General features: G+C 43.4%; 1 protein-coding gene and 1 long non-coding RNA gene across 2 annotated transcripts in view; both read left to right on the forward strand.

The window, feature by feature from the left end:
- LOC133272408 (uncharacterized) overlaps positions 1-5073 on the forward strand; it is a 78341-nt gene extending 73268 nt beyond the window's left edge. The window contains exons 3-4 of the long non-coding RNA XR_009744399.1: positions 1526-1671; positions 3976-5073. This is a non-coding gene — a long non-coding RNA (uncharacterized LOC133272408). The remainder of the gene's footprint in view (positions 1-1525; positions 1672-3975) is intronic.
- Positions 5074-11203: 6130 nt separating this feature from the next.
- The window catches only part of CHST15 (carbohydrate sulfotransferase 15), a 44906-nt gene continuing 36332 nt past the window's right edge, over positions 11204-19777 (forward strand). Inside the window, exon 1 of the mRNA XM_061458547.1 lies at positions 11204-11315. The gene's annotated coding sequence lies outside the window, so the exon portion shown is untranslated. The remainder of the gene's footprint in view (positions 11316-19777) is intronic.

Raw genomic sequence — 19777 nt, forward strand, 5'->3', positions numbered from 1 at the left:
GCTAGAAGAAAAGCAGTAGAGATAGGTTTTCCAAATCTGAACTCCCTGGTGGTGCTTCTTGGCTCTCACTTTGAGGAGAACTGGCTACTTCTGGGTAGAATTCATAAGGCATTGAAGTGCTCCATGGCACCAGTCCGACCTCTTTGAATAAGGCTGAGACTATTGCTCTGTCTCATCTGCTCTATAGTAACGGTTGACATTAATATTTCACTTTTCACCAGCAATTCTCAAAGCTCTTTTCAAGCCTAATTAAGGTTCACATCACACTTAAGAATGAGGCAGATATCCTAATGACAGGAAAAATGAGGACAAGAGAAGCAAAGTGACTTGCTTGATATCACACAGTTGCAACCAAGAGACTGAAACACAAAGATCTTGAGTTATCTCTAACCACTAATGAATGATAATGACTGACCATATTGATAATTAATAGCACTTTCACCGAGCTTAATACATGTAAAGTGCTGTTGAAATACTGATTCATTCTCCATTACTGATAGCTGGGGCTATGCAAAGTCTTCATCCCGCAACCCACTCCACTTTGCATATGTGGAAAACTGCTGAGTTAATCAGATACTGCTCCACAATGGAAAGCTGACCATGGAAATGGTTTCAGGATGAGGTATGAAAAAGGATGCTCACAGTGGCTGGCTTTTGGCATGAAGTGCCTGATGTAGGGGTGCTTGGGCTGAGAACTTGGGTCTCCCTTACTGTTAGCAGAGAGAAGCAGGTTCCATTAGAAAGCCCATTCAAAACATTTCAATTAGAAGCTATTTCTTTCTGGAGAGACTAACATTAGAGGTCTGAAGCTAGACATGTGAATACTCTCCCTAAGTTCTTATTATTCCCATTTTGCAGGTGGGTGAACTGGAAAGGACAGGACTGTGCTGAATTAAGTGAGCTGCCTGCAATGGTTAGGTTTCTTCTTCACTCCTGCATAAAACCCCTGGAAATGTGTGTGAGCAAAAGAATGCAGAGCTGAATAAATACCCAGGGAATATGTTTAGGTTGTAAAAGTAGAGACAGATCAAAATACCTCAAAGTGCTCTTGGAAAATATATGGTGAGTCATGAGCAACGTATATTAAATGGTCAACGCTCATTCAACAAGAGCAATTTCTCATGCGAGACCACAGGAGTCACAGGAATTGGCTTTGCACCAAACTGCCTGATTCAGCAAGATATTACCTACGTGCAGAAGCTCTGTTGTTCTATTTCAACTTTCAGGCATCAGGAGAGAGGAAGAAACCAGCACAAGGAGAAACTGAGAGATCCCTCGCAGCTTCAAGTATAGCAGTGTTCGAACTATATGAGTAGAAACTGAACAGGAAAAATGTGCATTAAGAATAGATAATATATGTATGAAATTCATCCCTCCCATGCTATTTCCTCAGCTTGTATGATGGAGGCTGAATTTTATCTCTCTGCTTTCTGCTATCTCTGGTATTCTTCCTAAAGCCAAAATTCTGCGGGTAGTCATTAAGAATTATAATATAGGAAGGTGTTTATCAGTTCTATCATTGCAGGTGTACTGGAAGAATGATTGCAAATTGAAATGGCTTTGTAACGAGGCCTGAGTTAGCAACAAAACCAAACAGGAATATTCATTTTCCTGAAATTATCAGAGAGAATAACACTTGGAGAGAACATTCATCATTATGTCAGCAAGGAGGTATGTGATTTATCTTTGTAGTAATGGTTTTCATAACTTTGAAGGTAAGGACAGTTGATCTATCTTGATCTTTTCCATATAACATCTAGCAAGTATATTACTTTATTTGTCTATCTCAAATGAAGCCTAAGCTAGCAAAAGCATGCTTGGAAATTCATCTCCTTGAGCCGTACAAGGTCAGGGCCCATCCGCTGGTCCAGAGGGAGGAAGCATGGCACAGACCACCTCTGCACAAGTAAGCCCTCTTTGAAAAGCAGGCTGACCTCATGCATTGACCTCACAGGTGATGTCACACCTATGGGAACAGTTGCTGACCATGTTATTCCCTTAGCCATGTACTGTTTCGGCTAAAATGGAGTGTGGAAAAGCATAACAGAATGGGACCTCATACTGGGCTACAGATTTTGGCCCTCCCTGCCCTAATACTGCCCAGAGAGCAGACGGGAGGGATGACTGGGGTCCCCCTGGAAGGAGGCCATGGAGATGCTGCGAGGGCTGGAGCAGCTCTGCTCTGGAGCCAGGCTGAGAGAGCTGGGCTGGGGCAGCCTGGACAAGAGAAGGCTCCTGAAGGGGAGACCTGAGAGCAGCTCCAGTGCCTAAAGGGGCTGCAGGAAACCTGGAGAGGGGCCTGGGACAAAGGCCTGTAGGGACAGGCCAAGGGGAATGGCTTTAACCTGCCAGAGGGGAGACTGAGATGAGCTCTTAGGCAGAAGCTCTTCCCTGTGAGGGTGCTGAGGCGCTGGCACAGGGTGCCCAGAGAAGCTGTGGCTGCCCCATCCCTGGCAGTGTTCAAGGCCAGGTTGGACACAGGGGCTTGGAGCAAGCTGCTCTAGTGGAAGGTGTCCCTGCCCGTGGCAGGGGTTGGAATTGGATGAACTTTAAGGTCCCTTCCAACACAAACCAGGCTGGGATTCTATGATTCTATGATCTTTCCATCATCTGTCTGCTTCTTAGACATCTCCGACGTTAATCAAAGTTACCAATTTCCAAAGACTTTCTGTTTTTCTTTATTAAAGCAAACAGAACAATTGAATAAGAGCCTGAACCAACCAATGTCAAGCTCCTTGGCTGCTGGCTCACCTAGTTTTGTTTCTGTGATGAGCCCTTGGTTGGTGTCACATATCCAAGAGTGATAGGAGAAGCAGCGTGAAACCCCCAGGCAATCAGCACATAGGAGCTATTTCTGCTGCCAATTTGAACCCCATCTCCATTTGTCTTCTAAATTATAACTCCTTGTTCATACTCCTTTAGAGAATCACAGAGCTGTGCATGCAGCAGGTTTAAAAGCTTTGCCTGCCCTAGAAGTCACACACATGCATTTCCAAAAGCAGCAGGCTTCAAACAGCTCGAAGCCTTCTCATTGCGTGCGGTGCCACAGAAGCATTATGGTAATTCTGAGCATTGAACCATTTAAAATCTATTTTAATTGATTCCCGGCTACTTCGTGATTCCAGCATGTTATTGAATCAGTGGTAGATAAAAGTAGCAGGAGGTAACATCTTTTGTGTTGCTGCAGGGAGATCACACCTAAAATAAGGCATTAAATTCTGGGTACCTCATTGCCAAAGAGATGTACAGAAACTGGGAGAAATTCATAGAAGAGCAATAAAAATGATTAAGGGTCTGAAGAGGCTGAGTTATGAGTGAAGATTAAAGGAGCTTAATATATATTGCTTGGCTAAATGATGACTAAGAGGGAGATGATACCCTTCGACAAGTACTTGGAGGGCATAAATATCACACATAAAAAAGGAATAATTTAGGGCGCTGAAGGACATACAACTTGGGATAAAAGGATGGTGTCGGGAATGAAAGGATGGCGTTAGGGAAAAGGAAACTGGCTGTCCACATGCATCATTAAAATGTAACAGGCCATTTGTGGGGAACCAAATTCTGACACATTTATCTCATTGTGTTTCAGTATTAATTTTTGCCTATTCTAGGGGAAAAAAGGCATTGTTCTCAATTAAAGGCTGAGCCGGAACTCCCAGATGCACTCCCAGGATATGCATGCCAAGATGGGTAATTCCCAACCAAACTGGGAAAATAACAAACAAGCTTATCACTTAGAAGGTTGATATACCCAAGAGCTGAAGGATGTGTAAGGTATGATATTAGTGATCTGTATTTTAGGGGTGTGTTGTCTGTTGCCAGGATACCATGGGGAAAATAAAATAATGCATTTCTTTAAAACAGGCATATCCCGTTAATTCCAGTGAGAACCATACCCATATTTTAATGGGTATTTTTTTATTTTTTCATTATAATTAAGCAATTATTTAATAATTATTTTTAATTTTACAGCTAGAAAAGCAAATCCTTCTGCAATTTTCTCCTAGCACCAACTCACAGCTCAGAGCCCAGACTTAGATTTGGAAGAAGAGCCGAAATAGTCACCACGGGTGTTGGGGTGCTGTGATTGCCCATCCTCACCTCAGCCTGTGTTAGAAAGCAACCATGCATTCCACAGGATGGAATGTCTGTGCGAAACTGGGCTTTGCTGTGCCTCTGCTCAGCAGCACAGCAGTCTTAAATCCTGAAACTGTTAAGTACAACATATATATCACCTTGTGGTTTTTCAGGCTCACTGCATGGAAACTCCCTGGCTGGATTTAGAAGTCCCCACCCAATAAGTTATTTGCTTCCAGCTCCTGCTATTCCTTTGCTTTTCTGGGCAAAGGTGGAATCCTGAATCTGATGCTCAGGCAGCTCTCCTGGGGAATGTCCGCTTGCTCCCCACAGTTCACGGCACAAGGCAGGCAGAGATGTTTTGGAGTTTTTGTCTTTTCCTGTCCCAACCCACAGCTGCCTCTGCTGAGATTGCAATCTGATGTAAGGGTTTACGCTGGTACCCTACAGCAACATCCCTTGAGAAAAGCTTTGGGAAGTGGTGCCTGATGATGGGAGGTCATGGGAAAAGGGCTCCCCAAAAGCAACAGGAGTGGGAAGCAAAAGGCTCCGGAGTGCTTGCGGGCGATGAACTTCTTCCTCTGCCTTTTGAGTTTGGGAGAGAGGAAGCACAAAGCAGAAACATCTGCATTCCTAACTCCTCTGTGTGAGAATAACCTAAAGATGCTGATGCTGTAATAGGCAGCGGAGGAAGAGCAGCTCTTTTCCCCGGATTAGCATCCCATTACAGCAGTGCTTTGAGGATATGATCTGATTTGTTTATCCCAGAGTTCAATCTGGCTATGAATGCACAGCTCTGCTGCTCTCAAACCCAGCCACAAACCTCTATGCCCCACTCCTGCCCCAAACCATGGTCAGGAGCAACAAGGAAGGACACCCCTGCGTTAAAAAAAATCATCTTTAAAATTCACACACTTACACTTCCCATTTTATGTCTGCTTTCCAACACTGCAAAAGGGGTCTCCCATCTTTTTGCTACCAGATAAGCCTTCTCAGAGCTAAGAAATACAAACTTGTTTTGGAAGTGGGATGATCCTTTATACACTCACTGCATAGTAAGCATGGCAACCAGCAGAAATCACATATACAGAGGTGGAGGTCAAAATCTTTCATTTTAAGAGAACCAATCTAGTCAGACAAAGTTTACTCGAATTTCCCTATTGAAATCTTTTCCCTCTTTGAACATCTGGAATGAGGAGAATTAAAGTTCAATTTTAGTTTTTAGGCTTTTTAGACTATTTATTCTCCTGAGTATTGCTGGTCACAGTAATACAATGAGCTCCTGGACAGTGATTTATTGTGCCATAAAACGTTGTCTTTTCTGCCCCATCTCACCAGGTAGTGTTGAAAATAGTTTGCAAGAGCCTGTGAAATGGATAGACACAACCTTTATGGGGTGCCTGGAAGTTTGAGCTGCCATGTGTAGATGCCACCATCAAGATATTTACTCCAGCTGATGCTTGGTGAGGAGCAGCATGAACAGAGACTTCCCCAGGGAATGAAGATCTTTCCATGACAGCTTATCTGTTCTTTTTTTCACATACATAAAAAGGAAGGGGGTATAATTATGCAGAAATCTGGCTAAGCCTAATTGCTACCCAGAGCATCCCAGGAGGCCTAAAAAGGCCTGTGAAGGCAGCATATTTAACCCAGACCAGAAACACTGACTGGGCATGAATATTTCATAATTTACAGGTTTCACCCCATCAGATGTCTTATTCTGTGAGGTTTTTTTTAAGCTAAGAACTAGGTGAGAATCTGATATACACACACTGTACTGTAGGAAGCCTGTGGGATTTTTAAGTCAGTACCTTATATATGGTCTTAGGGGTGTATAATCACTCATATGAAATCCTTTATCAGTTTGGTCCTAATTGTAGCTGTGTAACATGTATTTTACTATTGTGTTACATATGGTTTCACTTCAAACCAGATTTCCACAACTTTGTGTAAGTTTCAGGTGCTTCTGAAAGTTATAACCAGAGATGGACGTAATCATGAAAAGAAATACTGAAATAAATATTCATTGTTCTTTCCTATTTAGCTCCTGCTTCATCACCTCAACTTCTTAGAAATAGTGTTGCTGAATATTAAACATGTGGATCTAAGCCAAACAGTGGGTTCATTTAGTGTAAGGGGGGAAATATGAAGAGTTTTCCTTCTCCAGTGCACTCACACAAGCCTTGGCCAGATGCAGTCACAGCCACATGACTTCTGACACCACTAGTGAGTGCTGAGTTAAACCTTCGTGGGAAACTTTGTTACATCACAGAAGGTGTGTGCATGTATCACCTGGATGATTTCATAAGCAAACTATACATTTACATATACATGTATATTTATGGATACAAACTAGAATCATAGAATTCCAGACTAATTTGTGTTCAAACAGACCTTAAATTCATCCAGTTCCAACCCCTGCCACGGGCAGGGACACCTTCCACTAGAGCAGCTTGCTCCAAGCCCCTGTGTCCAACCTGGCCTTGAACACTGCCAGGGATGGGGCAGCCACAGCTTCTCTGGGCACCCTGTGCCAGCGCCTCAGCACCCTCCCAGGGAAGAACTTCTGCCTAAGAGCTCATCTCAGTCTCCCCTCTGGCAGGTTAAAGCCATTCCCCTTGGCCTGTCCCTACAGGCCCTTGTCCCAAGCCCCTCTCCAGGTTTCCTGAAGCCCCTTTAGGCACTGGAGCTGCTCTCAGGTCTCCCCTTCAGGAGCCTTCTCTTCTCCAGGCTGACCCAGCCCAGCTCTCTCAGCCTGGCTCCAGAGCAGAGCTGCTCCAGTCCTCAAAGCATCTCTGTGGCCTCCAGACTCTTTGGAGCAGTCCCACTGTGGTGTTGCCTCAGAGCTGAGCACATTACTCCAGGTAGGATCCTCTCAGCCGAGAATAAACCTTGCACTTGCTGAGTAGAAGATTTTGGCTTTTTAGCCAGTGTTTGTGCTGTTCCCATTTCAAACTGGACCACGGCAGCACATGCTGCGTGCGGTCTTCAAGGTACGGAGCGTCAAAGCCCGGCTCAAGCGATGGCAGCAACATGTCTCCTCGGGCTGACCTCTGACTGCCCGCGACAGTTTGGGATGCTGCTTCCACCTACGCGCCGCTTGCTCGGGACAGCTCGAATTCCTGTAGGATCGCTCGGGAGAGGCCCTTCTGCTTCCCGAAGCTTTCTGGCGAGCCCAGCAGCAGTCTGCGCTACCGGGAGCCAGCGGCTCCCGCGGGGGGGCGATGCCCGGCGGGACCCCGATGCCGACCGGGGGTGCTCCGCTCCCCTTCCCCCGCAGAGCCGCAGGCACCAGGGCGGCTCTACCCGCCCCATCCTCCCTAGGGGGCACCGCTGGGGACCCCCCGCCCCTGCGGAACCGGGGGGCCGAGCCGAGCGGCAGCACTCCGCCTCCCGGGCTGCGCAGCGCGGCCGGCGAGCGGCGCGGGGCTGCTCCCTCCCTCCCCCTTCTTCTTCTTCCTCCTCCTCCTCCTCCTCCTCCTCCACCCCCCCCGCAGGGCAGAGCCGGTGGAGGCGGCGGGCGCGGATGGGAGAACGGCGGAGGTAGGAGCGAGGGGGGACGGGGATGTTGGGGCTCCCCAAGTTTGGAAGCGGCGGGACTTTGCGGGAAGTTGGGCAGGCAGCCGGGCAGCGCGGCTCGGCTCGGCTCGGTACGGCTCGGTACAGCGGAGCGGAGCTCGGGGGGGGCGGACCCGGGGTTGTGGGGCTCCCGTTGCTGCAGCCGCTATGGAGGCGCGGAGCTACCCCTGGCTGCTCCTGCGTTACTCTGGGGTGAAACCTGGGGGGTGCTTCCCTAGCAAAGGGGAACCGGGAGCCTTCCTCTCCCCCCTCTCCTCCTCTTCCTCCCCGGGCTGGGGGTGCAGCATCCCCGGGCAGGGTGAGCGGAGGGGTGGCACTTCTCCCAGTTCGTGCCCCCCAGCAGGTTAGTGCTCCGGGGAGGGTGGAATGATGACAAAGATAACGCTGCTTGCTGTCATCTCCTGCGCTGGGCAGACCCTGCTGCCCGCCGGAGAGCCGCTCCTTGGCTCATCGCGGTGGTTATACGGCGGTTTGGGCGAGGAGACACTTGTAAAGCGGCGTTCCCTGAAAGACTCGTTGAATTCCGGCAGCGCATCCTACCTAGAATGAAGCCGGGGATGATGTTGCCATTCACTGACGAATATTTTTAGGTGAAGAGGGGTTTTTCTTATATGCAATCTGTTGGCTGTTGAAAATAGCTTCGTAGCATGCTTTTGCTGAGAATGCAGTCAAGGTTCAGCGATGGGTTATTACGGTTAGAGTCTGTTAAGCAACAATTCACCAGCTGAACTTTGGTGGTGTCATAGATAGGTTTGGGTTTTGTCTGTTTTCTGTGCTGTTTCATTGTAATACTACAGCTGTGCTCTGCAGTGAATTGACTTTCCCAGACTCAGCTAGATTTGTAGGTGAATAGGAGAGGGGATAGTATGCCTAGGCTGGTGCATCTAAACACCTACCAAACTTTCCGATATGGAAATGTATTTATTTCTATGATATGGTTCTGTGGCCAAAAGTTCTCTGCTTATTGATTTTTCTTGTCTGTAATGCAAGAACGGTTTCACTTCTTGAACTGTTAGCCAGGCAAAAAACATCATTACCATCTCCATACAACAAGCATGTATCTTGTGTATTTTGCCATTAGAAAACCCCAGGGTAGTCAGCTGAAATGATTACAGATTAAAACTCAAAGTTTGCTGGCACTGTTCATGAACAGTAAATATTTTTAAGGCTTAACTCAAAATCAGATGCACTCTTGTGTGTAAACAGAAGCCTAATTGAAGAGTGCAGCACTTGGTAGTAACTGGGGACTACTTGATCCCTGGCAAAAGGGGAAATTTCCATCAATAAAAGGTCACAACATACATATTGTTATACAGTTGTATTTATATCTATGCTATTTATATACATTGGTATATGTATTTTATATACAGACACATATATATATATACACACGCACTCACCTACAAAACAGTAAATACTAATGGAATGGTTGTCTTGAAGCTTGGTTTGTCGGTGATTAAAGCGTTGTCACACGTCTCTTGCCCTGAGAGCTTCCCTGCTGCTGCTGCTTCACTCCTGGGCATTGAGTCAAAGGATTCATCTGTCTCTTCACATGCCAAAAGAAAGAAAATCAATTTGAATGCAGAAAAGAGGAAACTACTTGTATGAAGATTTAGTAGTGAAACTACCTTGGGTTTTGTTGTTTTTTCTAGATGTTACTTAGATGCTGTGTCTGTAAGTGCAGTCACCATGCAGCTCTGAAATCAATGAGAAAACAGTTTTAAGGTTCAGGTTTTGTAATAGGAAGACTGATCTCAAATTCAGAGTGTTTTATTTGGCGGTCTGTAACAGGAATATAGTGAAACAATGGAGATTTACATGACAAAACACTTTATTCCCCATATGCAATGGAAGACAGCAATGGATTTTTATCATTGCTAAACAGAAAGTAGGTATCTGGAAACTGCATAAATGAGAAGGTTGAAGCAGACTCTTGTGTTTGAATTATTCCATGAGGTTGAAGTGGAAGGGTGAAGTTATGTAATCCATTAGCAGCATTAGCAAGGATGGAATTATATAGGCATAATCATAGAGATGCAAATAAGATAATTGCTTATATTTTAAGAGTATTTTAACCCACCTGCAGCATGAGCTCTGTGAGAACCAGGACTTTCAGTGGGCAAAGGTGATGTGATTTCAGTATTACTGTGCATGTTTCTATAGGCTGTGTCCCAGTACTAAGGTACCTCTCAAAGTATTGGTTTGTATTTAAGATCAAGTTGTGAGGTGGATGGCAGCAAACTCTTCCAAAGTTCATGTGGTATCACCAGCCATGATGCTACAATCCCTCCACCCCCCAATAGCGATTTCTTATCAAATTCCTCTGCCAATTAGGAAGGGAATCATTATTAAACTTCTGCACTGAGTGCTTCCTCATGTGCTCATGGGAGCAAATTCTTACGAAGCTGTAACTCAGCACTGTGTTACTATTACCTTCTGATATGTGTTCTCTAGAGATAAGCTAGTGGCAAGGGCTGATCTTGCCAAAATGACATATTGATTTAGGGAGTTACAACATCCAACTGTGTTTCTCTTTCGGTACAGATACATCACTCAGGTGAAGAAAGCCATGACTTAAACAGGTGCCAATATGCTCCCTCTCTTTCTTAATTACTCTTACAGTTACTGTGGCTTCCAAGGCTCTATATCCCACAATCAGAAACTCCAAGGAAATGTGCTATTAAATCACTCAGTGATACTCTGGATACTTGAGTAATGTGAATCACCCTGTTTCCAACAGCTTATAGAGTTTGCAGGAGCTGTACCCTGGTTTGAACTGGGTTTCTCAATTGCTGTTTTCAGGCTTCAATTCCTCCCTTAACCCACCTATTTTCCTCTGTACCTTGCACAGTGAGGGATATAACTCTGGATACTTCCAGCTTAGCAGCATAACTCCAGCCAAGGAGAATGGTGGGAACTCAAAGTGCTATGGAAAACCAAGGTAGATTTCCAATAAGAGAGCTATTTTTTTCACCATTTCCCCACAAGTTAGTATTTCTTATTTATTTATGTTTTATAGCGAAGTGCACTGTTTTTCTTAGTGACAGAGTGCGGTGCCAGATTTGGAGTCTAAATACAGCTATTCACGGGAGGGAAAGGGATCTGTAAGCTCCTACAAGTCCTTATCTCAAAGCAGCCTGAATTACACCAATCTCTCCACTTATACTGCAGTTTCACTAAAATTAACTGTTTACACACAGCATTGTTGACCCATTGCCTTAAAAATGCATAGGGCTGCCGATGTACCTAACAGAAACCGGGTTGTACAGTCACACTGGCTGTTTGTCCTGGTTCATTTGTGTTTCCCGGGTTGAAAGACATGGTTACAATTCCATCCTGGTTACTCGATTGGGTTTTTACATGCGAGGGAGACAGGAAAGCTACCAAAGAGGTAGAGTGCAGCAGGCATGTTGCAATGGGAGCACTGTAATCCTTTGATTACACAGCTGTGCCTGACATGCCACTAAACAGCACTTTGAGGGCAAGCAGTTAATGTGGCTTTTCCATGGAATATTTATTAATTTATGTTACACTTGGTTTCCAGGAGCTGTTGAATGCGGTTTGTAAGCACTAGTTTTAAGGTGTGTGGTGTCCTGTCTAAGAAGAGATGAGCATGATAGCTTGCAAGAAGGAACAGAAGGAAACATGATGTCCAGGTGGGTATTATTGCCTGATGGCAATGACATCATTGAGGTGCAGTGGTGGTGTTAGACCATATGTGATGGTGAAGGTGAATAGGAGTGAGGGGTCCATGGCAGGCTCTGTCCCAGTGCTCTACTTTTCTCCCCTTGTGGCAGCACACCAGAAGTCATAGACTTGCCTACCCCAACCCATTGCTGTGCCTTTTCTCATTCCCAGATCCACCTTCTTAACATTCCCACAGTAGCTTGAGCTGGCTGAAACGCTTGTTTTCCAAGCCTCTGAAGTGGCAAGACTGCTGCTTGCCTGATGAACTTGCCAGAAATGAGGTGGTAGATTTAGGCTAACCCAGCTCCAGAAATACTTGTGAAGCTCATGGTGCACTGAGTCTTCCTCCTTGGGTTTGCAGAAAGCAGCTAAAGCCTCTGCAGCATTAGGGATGGTGAAAGGCACCTGGCTGCTAAGGAGCCTGCCTTCTGTGTAATGGCTTTCCCCTAAAAGTCCTGTGAAGAAGAACCGGGTGGGACGGGGCTTGGAGCAAGCTGCTCTAGTGGAAGGTGCCCCTGTGTGCAGCAGAGGGTTGGAACTGGATGAGCTTTAAGGTGCCTTCCAACCTAAACCATTCCGGGATTCTATGATTCTCTGGTAAGAAATGTGCTGGAGAGACAGGGAAGTGACATATAACAATATATATACCAAGCGCTACCAAGCACACTTTATATTCTAATCCTTAATGTGTCATCATTTGAAGTCATCAAAAAAGCACACCATTCTATAAATGTGGGGGGCTTTATGCTAACTCTGTATCTAAGGTGGGTCATTCCTCACTGTACAAAGGGCAGATTTGTACTTAAATAGCAAAATCCTAAACCTGACTTTTTTCATCTGCTACACACCTTCCAGTGAGGAAAAATATGTTTCACAAGGAGATAAGTTTCCTGTATAAAACTTTGATATTCAGTGTGGGTGAATGCACCCTGAATTATTTATTTTAATATTAGAATTATTCTAATATAATTATTAGGATTATTATAATTAGAATCATGAGAATTATTCTAATAGAATTATTTATTCTAATAAAATTAGAAAAACTGACGAGATTGATAAAGACTTCTGTATTTTTATTTTTTATCCTGTATATTTGTTCTGCACATTTTTCAGCCAGGTTGGACAGAGCTTGGAGCAAGCTGCTCTAGTGAAAACTGTCCCTGCCCATGGCAGGGGATTGGAACTGGATGAGCTTAAAAGTCCCTTCCAGCCCAAACCATTCTATCATTCTATGATCATACAAAAAGAGTGAAGATAAATGTCAGGTTTTAGGATGTACAGAGGAAAGAAGACTGAGTTGAAAAAAATGTGAACTTCTGAAACATCAATAGCAAAAATAATACAGATTTAACTGCAACACTTGTCCTTAGGGGATGGAAGAAGCCTGGTTGGTGGTCATGTTGAAAGAGCGCCATGAAAACGGGCAGCACGTTAGATGTGAGTTTGCAATATTGGATGGTTTCAGATGATTGAAGATGATAATGTCCTTATATGTTCTATATGCTGAGTTAGAGTTCAGGTCTTGGAGCAGTAAGGGGAAAAAAGCACCTTAATTAAAGTGCTCAAGATCTGGCACCAAATTAGTAGTGAGATACCAATTAATAACAGAGATCTCAGGAAAAAAAAACATAGAAATCAGGATTCTGGAAGGTTTTGCACATGATTTGAAGAAAATGTAAGAGCTCAGTGTTAACCCCAATGTGCCTGAGGTAGGATATAATGGCTTACGAGTGCCAGAATTTATTAAACCAAAGAAGGACTCAGTTTGACTGGTGCAGCCAGGAGGTTTGACTGTCTAAAGCTAGAAATGGGAGGAAATAAAGAAGGATGGTTTAGTAGATTGTTAGGTGTGTATATCAAATAATGAGATGGGATTGCCTGCAGGCCCAGCTCTTTGCAGGGGAGCTTCATCTCCTGAAAACTCTTTAACAGGTTCTTAAAACCAACACTGTTTTTTTCTGTCCATCAAATGCCTTATCCAATATTCCTTTCCAGCCTCATCAGTTTTGGCTCCTTATAAGTTGAGAAATTTGTCTTCTGACTGAGCTATGTAGATATTATAGAGACAATGCTAAATAGATATTGTTAATTATAGAATCCCAGACTGGTTTGTGGTGGAAAGGATCTTAAAGCTCACCCAGTTCCAGCCCCCTGCCACTTTCCACTAGAGCAGGTTTCTCCAAGCCCCGTCCAACCTGGACCTTCTTCACAGGACTTTCAGAGGAAAACAGGATGAACAGCCCCAATTTTCATGGCCTGTTGATGTTAACCAAATTAAATGGATAATAAACCTGAAACATCTAGGATTTTTCAAGGAATACTCTGAAAGCTTAGCTTTCCCTAAATCCATTTCACCATGTTAGGCCAGTGGTCATGCTCCTCTTCTGTCTTCATCCACCACTCAGTGCATTTATAGGGCTGCTGCTTTACAGTTCACAAAATCATAGAATGGTTTGGGTTGGAAAGGACTTTAAGACCACCTAGTTCCAACTTCTGCCTTGGTTGCTAAAGCCTGAGACAATTTCCTGAGGCCATTTCTGGAAGGGATTTTGGATGCTGCTGTGTTGAAGTGGAAGAGGAGCAGGTTGCATGTGTCCATCAGGTATTGAGCCCATGCAGAGCTCCCTAAAGGAATATGGGTTCAGGATTAGAGAGTTTTGCTTGTTTCCTGGCTCCCTGGAGCTCTAGCCTGAGATAACACTGTGATGCGTGGGTTGTAAGTGCATTTATTGCAAGTGCAGAGGTCAGGTAACAACATTGCTGTGCATTAAAAGCTACCAATAGGAATTACAACATGAGATATAGTGGTGGTCTCTTCATTTAAAAAGACAAAAACGTGTTCTTGAGCACTTCAGCACAGAGTAGTGCAGCTTTATGCCTTGAGTAACTCATCAGAACCATTCGTGAAGTGAATAATTTAGATGAAAAATGTCATAAATTATAGAGCTATGAAAACAGTATCTCAGGTTTAGGATCAACTTGCCTGAGGAACAGCTAAGGATAAATCAGAATGAAACCACTATCACTCTTGACATTTAGTATTAGAATTACTTCAGAGAGCTATTTATACCAGCTTTACAACAGTTTCAGCAAGAAATGTGAGAGGTGAATAGAAGGGAACAGTGGAACTTAAGCTTATCCTGCTCTTCATAGGAAAGAGAGAAAATGAATTTCTCTAACATCAGGCTGTTTTGAACCCTGAAGTGTTTTAAGTCTTCAGAGAAGATTTTTGAACATTGCTGAGGAGATCAGCAAAGTTAAAAATAGTAAAATGGAATATTTGTTGGTAGCCATGGAAATCCCATGTGGATTTCTCTTGCATTAGAGTAGATCAAGAGTAATTCTGCTTTTGGTTTTCACTCCTGTAAAAGGGACCAGAATGTGGCTTCTCCAAACTGTTGGGCACTGAAAATGTTTTCTGGTTGGTTTGGAAAAGTCCAGAGTCTTCTGCTTGACAAGGTGTGTGGCTATAATGATAACACTGGTGAACCTAAGCATCAGACTACTGTAACACTCTAGTACTTGACAGTGAGTAGCTTTTAGCTGAAGTCCCCACTAGTTAGAAAAGAAACCTTTAAAAAGACGTAGATTTCAGAAACTCTTTGGGTAAAATATCCTTATTAGATGGCTTCAAATGACCTGCTGCTTATTTCTGCATGCAGCTTTATAAACAATATTCTTGTTGTTTGATATCAGAGTTGTAATGATGCCATACATCATGCTGGTGTAATACAGGGGAATGCATAAAAAGCCTCTGCTGTGTTTTGATAGCTTTTTCTTTTAATGGTACCCATCAAGTGGGTGTAGTAATCTGTTCAGTTTTCCATTTTTTTTATCTTGCTGTACTAGTACATTGGATTAGATGTACTGTGAAAATACAGGTAAGTATGTAAATATCAACAGTGATTTTTGTTGGACTATTACAATTCTTAGCTTCGAAGGCTTTTGGGTATTAGAAAATGAGCTGAAAATTTATGACAATGTATATTCCTGCATTAAAAATACTTGCCTGTTACTGAAACAAGATTATCCCCATGCTAACCACTAGAAATTTACACTGCAGTGTTTTAATAACCTTCTCTGTATATTTTTAAAGGTAACAATTCTGAAATAGCAAATACCATTAAGTTGCACTTCAGGAAAAAAAATGGAGGGTTTCAAATGAGGTCATATAAATGCTGTGTTCGTTCCAAACAGCAATTTGCAGGATGAACCTCTGGCTTCATTAAAGTCAATGAAATGTCTTCCTGCTGACTTCAGCATCCCAGGATTGAAAAACAAAGTAAATTGAAATGGGATCTCAAGAAGTTTTATTCTTAGGGATTGACCTGAGTTAAAGTCATTCAGATGCTCCTTTCTCTGCATATGTTCTTTAGTTCAGCCAAGCAGTCTTAAGGTGAAGATACTGTCTGGTGGGGATGAGAGTATGTGAAAAGGATATGCTATTTCTCTTTGGAATAATCTATCAGTAGTTATGTTGTCCCAGAGGTCCCCTTTTATTGGGATACTGCAGACGTGTCCTCGTCTCTGTGCTAAGGGATGCTGACCGTGCAGGTTAACATTCCTGTTGAAGATATTTAGGCCTTAAAAGTGATGGAAAGCCCCAAAGTCTAACTCTTTATTTCAAGTATACTGCTACTGCATTGTGTCGGTAGGAGTCTAGGCAGTCATTTCCATCAAGTGCAGCCTTCAGGCATGGTTTTAGGGACATTTTTAGCTTTGTCCTTTTGGCATCAAGGATTTTTATGCAGCAGTTGAATAGGAGGAAGGAATTAATTTGATTTAGTGATGTCAGACTGAAAATGAAGTTCCTCCTAGCACATCCTTCGAAGAACACTCAATGGCTCTGGATTTAGCCTGCCATCCGCCTTATTTTTGCAGGGATATTTTTGAACTTCCTCTGCTGATAAATATTTAGAGTCTGTTTAGATTTCATCTCATTTCTCTTAGATTTTTTTTCCCCATAAATACTTATTACTGCAGAAATGGGTATTACAAGCCTTGAAATCGCAGTGCCAGCAGTTCTGTTGTTTTAACTGTGGCTGACTGACAGTGTATTTATTAATTATCCAAGAGAGGCTTAGAGCATTCAAAAAGAGAACTTCATTCCTGGGCTGTAGGAGTTGGAAAAGGAACTGTAATTGCTTTATGACTGGAACACAGGTTTAGGAGCAGAAGGCTTGGCTGGATTAGATGTGACCACGACTGAGGATCGATAAGGTATGGAAAGTGGAAAGGCTGCTTCAGATCTGTAAAAGTTTCAGTCACCGGGATGCTTCGAAGCTCAGAATGAAAACTGGAGCTGTTCCTCCATGGTTTAATTAAAATTGAATGAAAAACAACTGGGAGCAACCTGAGTTGATATTAAAGACTTCAGGCACTTGAAGGATTTCCTTTGCGGAATTCAGTGCAGCCTTTCCTCACAGCCTGCCTCTGCGTGGCTCTCACTGGTGTTGCCCAGCTAAATCTTTGTGCTGTTTCGCTATGCCTTGCTAATTCCTTTTTGGAATCGTGTTTTTCCCGGTGTGAAGATGACAATCCCACTTTAATTAGATAACAGCAGTTGTCACCGTGCATGGGGACTGTGATGCCTGGGAGCCTCAGAAGTCTCTGTGTCAAAATGAATAAATAAAACATCTAAAAAGCTTTGCTAAGAAGCAGTAAACTTAAAACCTGAGTCGGTTAACAGCATTGAAATGAGTTGTCTTATTACATTACAGTGTGTAGCCACCAGATGTCACTTATTTTGTGCTGGGGAGAAACATGTCCTGGGTATATAAAAGATTAAAGAGAAAGAGCAACTTGCTCTAAGTGGCTTTGTTACTGTTTGTATTCATAATTGGCTACTGTCTTGCTCGAGAAATATTTTCATCTTAAAATAGATTGTATAGACCCGTTTCTCACAGGTAAGACAGACTTGCGTTTTTAATGAACCTTAAATGTCAGCAGTGACATTTTGAAACTCAGTCTTTAAGAAAATAATGAATAGACTCACTAAGTTTTCAGAAGGATGAAAGTAAATTTGATGGAATGGACAGTTTTATTACTATGAACTCTACTATCATTAAAGACACTTTAACCAGTGGCTTAAATGTGTATTCATCTTCAGCCAAGTTAAAAGCAGGGAGATGAGCCTTCAAGTCCTGCAGGGCTGAAAGCAAGGTGGAAGTACGTGCAGGCAGGGGAAGAACCACTTCTAAAATCAGAGCACAGCATCCACTTACAGAAGGATGCAATTCACCCTCAGGGTTTAAAGGCTTCAAAGAAAGGTGTAAATAAAGCTAGATGGATGGGGATATATCTGTAAAGTGGAAAAGGAACATGTAATACTCAATGCAAAACTGCTTTACTTGACCTGAGTGAGCATGAGCAGGGCGAGATGCCTGATTGCTCATCAGTGAGATGGAGCAAAGGGCTGGTGGTCTGGGTCATGGTGTTCAGCAGAGGTTTATTCCTCCCATTATTAGAGATGCTAAACCGACATGCGCAGGTATCCTTCCTGCTTCACGGTCACATAAGCATAATGCTTGTTTGTATTTTCTGATCTGTACTCTAAGGCAGCACCATTAGAAAGGGGAAATTTAATTTTCTGGACTTGAAGTAGAAAGCCTGAAAATGGAATGATTTCCCAAGGGGCAATTATTAGTATTTATTTGGGATTTTTTTTTCCTTCTCTCAGTGATAGCACTGTTTGCTTCTGGAACTTAAATGTGTATTCTACCTCAGATATCAGTTTGGGATGGAGTCGTACTCCCTCTGCGCATCTCGTGCAGGTTGGACATAAATCCATCGCTCCAAGTGAGTGATGTGAGGACTGCTTTCCAGATTATTTTCCTTTGGAGTCCTCAGGAGCAGCTGTTTTGAAAGACTGCCTGCCTTCATTTTTCACCTGAAAAATGACACAGGCATTTATTCCCCACCTTTCCTTCTGTGCTTGAGCAAATCTAGGGGTGAGCAAAGCCCTCCTTGACTATGGTGTTGACTTCAAAATGCAGTGAATTAGTGCTTTAGCAGCTAGCATGAAAACAATTCTATTAATGAGCTCCAGCTCTTAACTGAGAGTTGGTTATGAGACTGAGGGTTTCACTTCCTAGCTGGAGGTCTTGCACCATCACTCCTGAAAATGCCACCTGCCAGCACTGAAAACTGCTCCGTGCTACTGCTCTGCAGCAGCGTCCCAGTGTGGCTCTGGGATGGGGCGCTGGATTGCAGCTTGGGAAGGCTGGAAAAATGCCTTCTCTGTCTTTCAAGCTTCTGGAAAGACTGAAATTCACCCCATTTAATATGGTTACTGGGGGAATTCAGGCTGAGTGCCGTCTTAGATGTTTTATGTAGAAATTGGATTGCCAATGACTTTCTGTCTCGTATAATGCATATCTGTATTTTGTTCAAAGTCCCTCAATCCCCATGTAATGGGATTCTGGATGGTGAGTTAGGAGAGCCTGATTTTTTTTCCTTGGACTTCTCCCATCTTATGCCATATGGTAGCATAGGTAGCGCATGTCAGTACTCTGTCATCTTGTCAGCTGCAGATTGAAAAGCACCTTTGAAAAGCACTCTGACACCTGCTGTTGAGAGTTACTCCACAAAAGTGAATACTGTCCATGCCCCAAGGGTCCGATGCACATGGACGTTAACCAAAGTCTGAGATGCATTTAGTGCACTCCAGCATCCCCTGAGCCTTCTGTGTATGGCATAAACATTTGCAATGAATGTACCACCTGTACTCATTTAAATAGTTTTTCAGCCTGGACAGAAGCTTCTATTAATAAAATAGTGCATATATTGTATTTAAATGGTTGTGTTTGGAGGATACATCTTTGGTTGTTCCAGATAAGTTTTGCTGGTGTAGCTTAGCCCTGTACAAGGAGCCTTTAGGAGGAAAGTAAGAATAACTTCAAAGTCAACTTTTCACAGGTAAAGGAAGAAAAAAGCATGTCATTGTAAGGTTTTATTCCAATTTGTTACTATTACCAAAGTCTAATTTATAACACTGTGCCATGCAGTAAAGAAACTCAGGTATGTTATTGGCGTATAATTTATTTTTTCACTTAATGAGGAACTGTGACATTTTCTGAGTTTATAGATCAGTCTGAACTTCTGAAGTCACTTACTTTGATTATAATGTTTTGGATGCTGAAGGCTTTTTTGCAGGATTTAAGCACGAAAGAAAATTCTAAATGAAACGGTCAGTGGTGAGGCTATCTCGTCTCTTACGCACCTCGGATGGATGGTTTTCTAGCATGCCTAATTCGCAGAATCACAGAATAGTTTGGGTTGGAAGGGACCTTGACGATCACCCAGTTCCAACCCCCCAGCTGTGGCTGCCCCATCCCTGGCAGTGTTCAAGGGCAGGTTGGACACAGGGGCTTGGAGCAAGCTGCTCTATTGGAAGGTGGCCCTGCCTGTGACAGGGGGTTGGGACTGGGTG

This window comes from Pezoporus flaviventris, unplaced genomic scaffold (assembly GCF_033815535.1).
Source record: "Pezoporus flaviventris isolate CSIRO_AGI_PZ_B2104156 unplaced genomic scaffold, CSIRO_AGI_Pfla_v1 ptg000029l, whole genome shotgun sequence".
Classification (NCBI taxonomy): domain Eukaryota; kingdom Metazoa; phylum Chordata; class Aves; order Psittaciformes; family Psittacidae; genus Pezoporus; species Pezoporus flaviventris.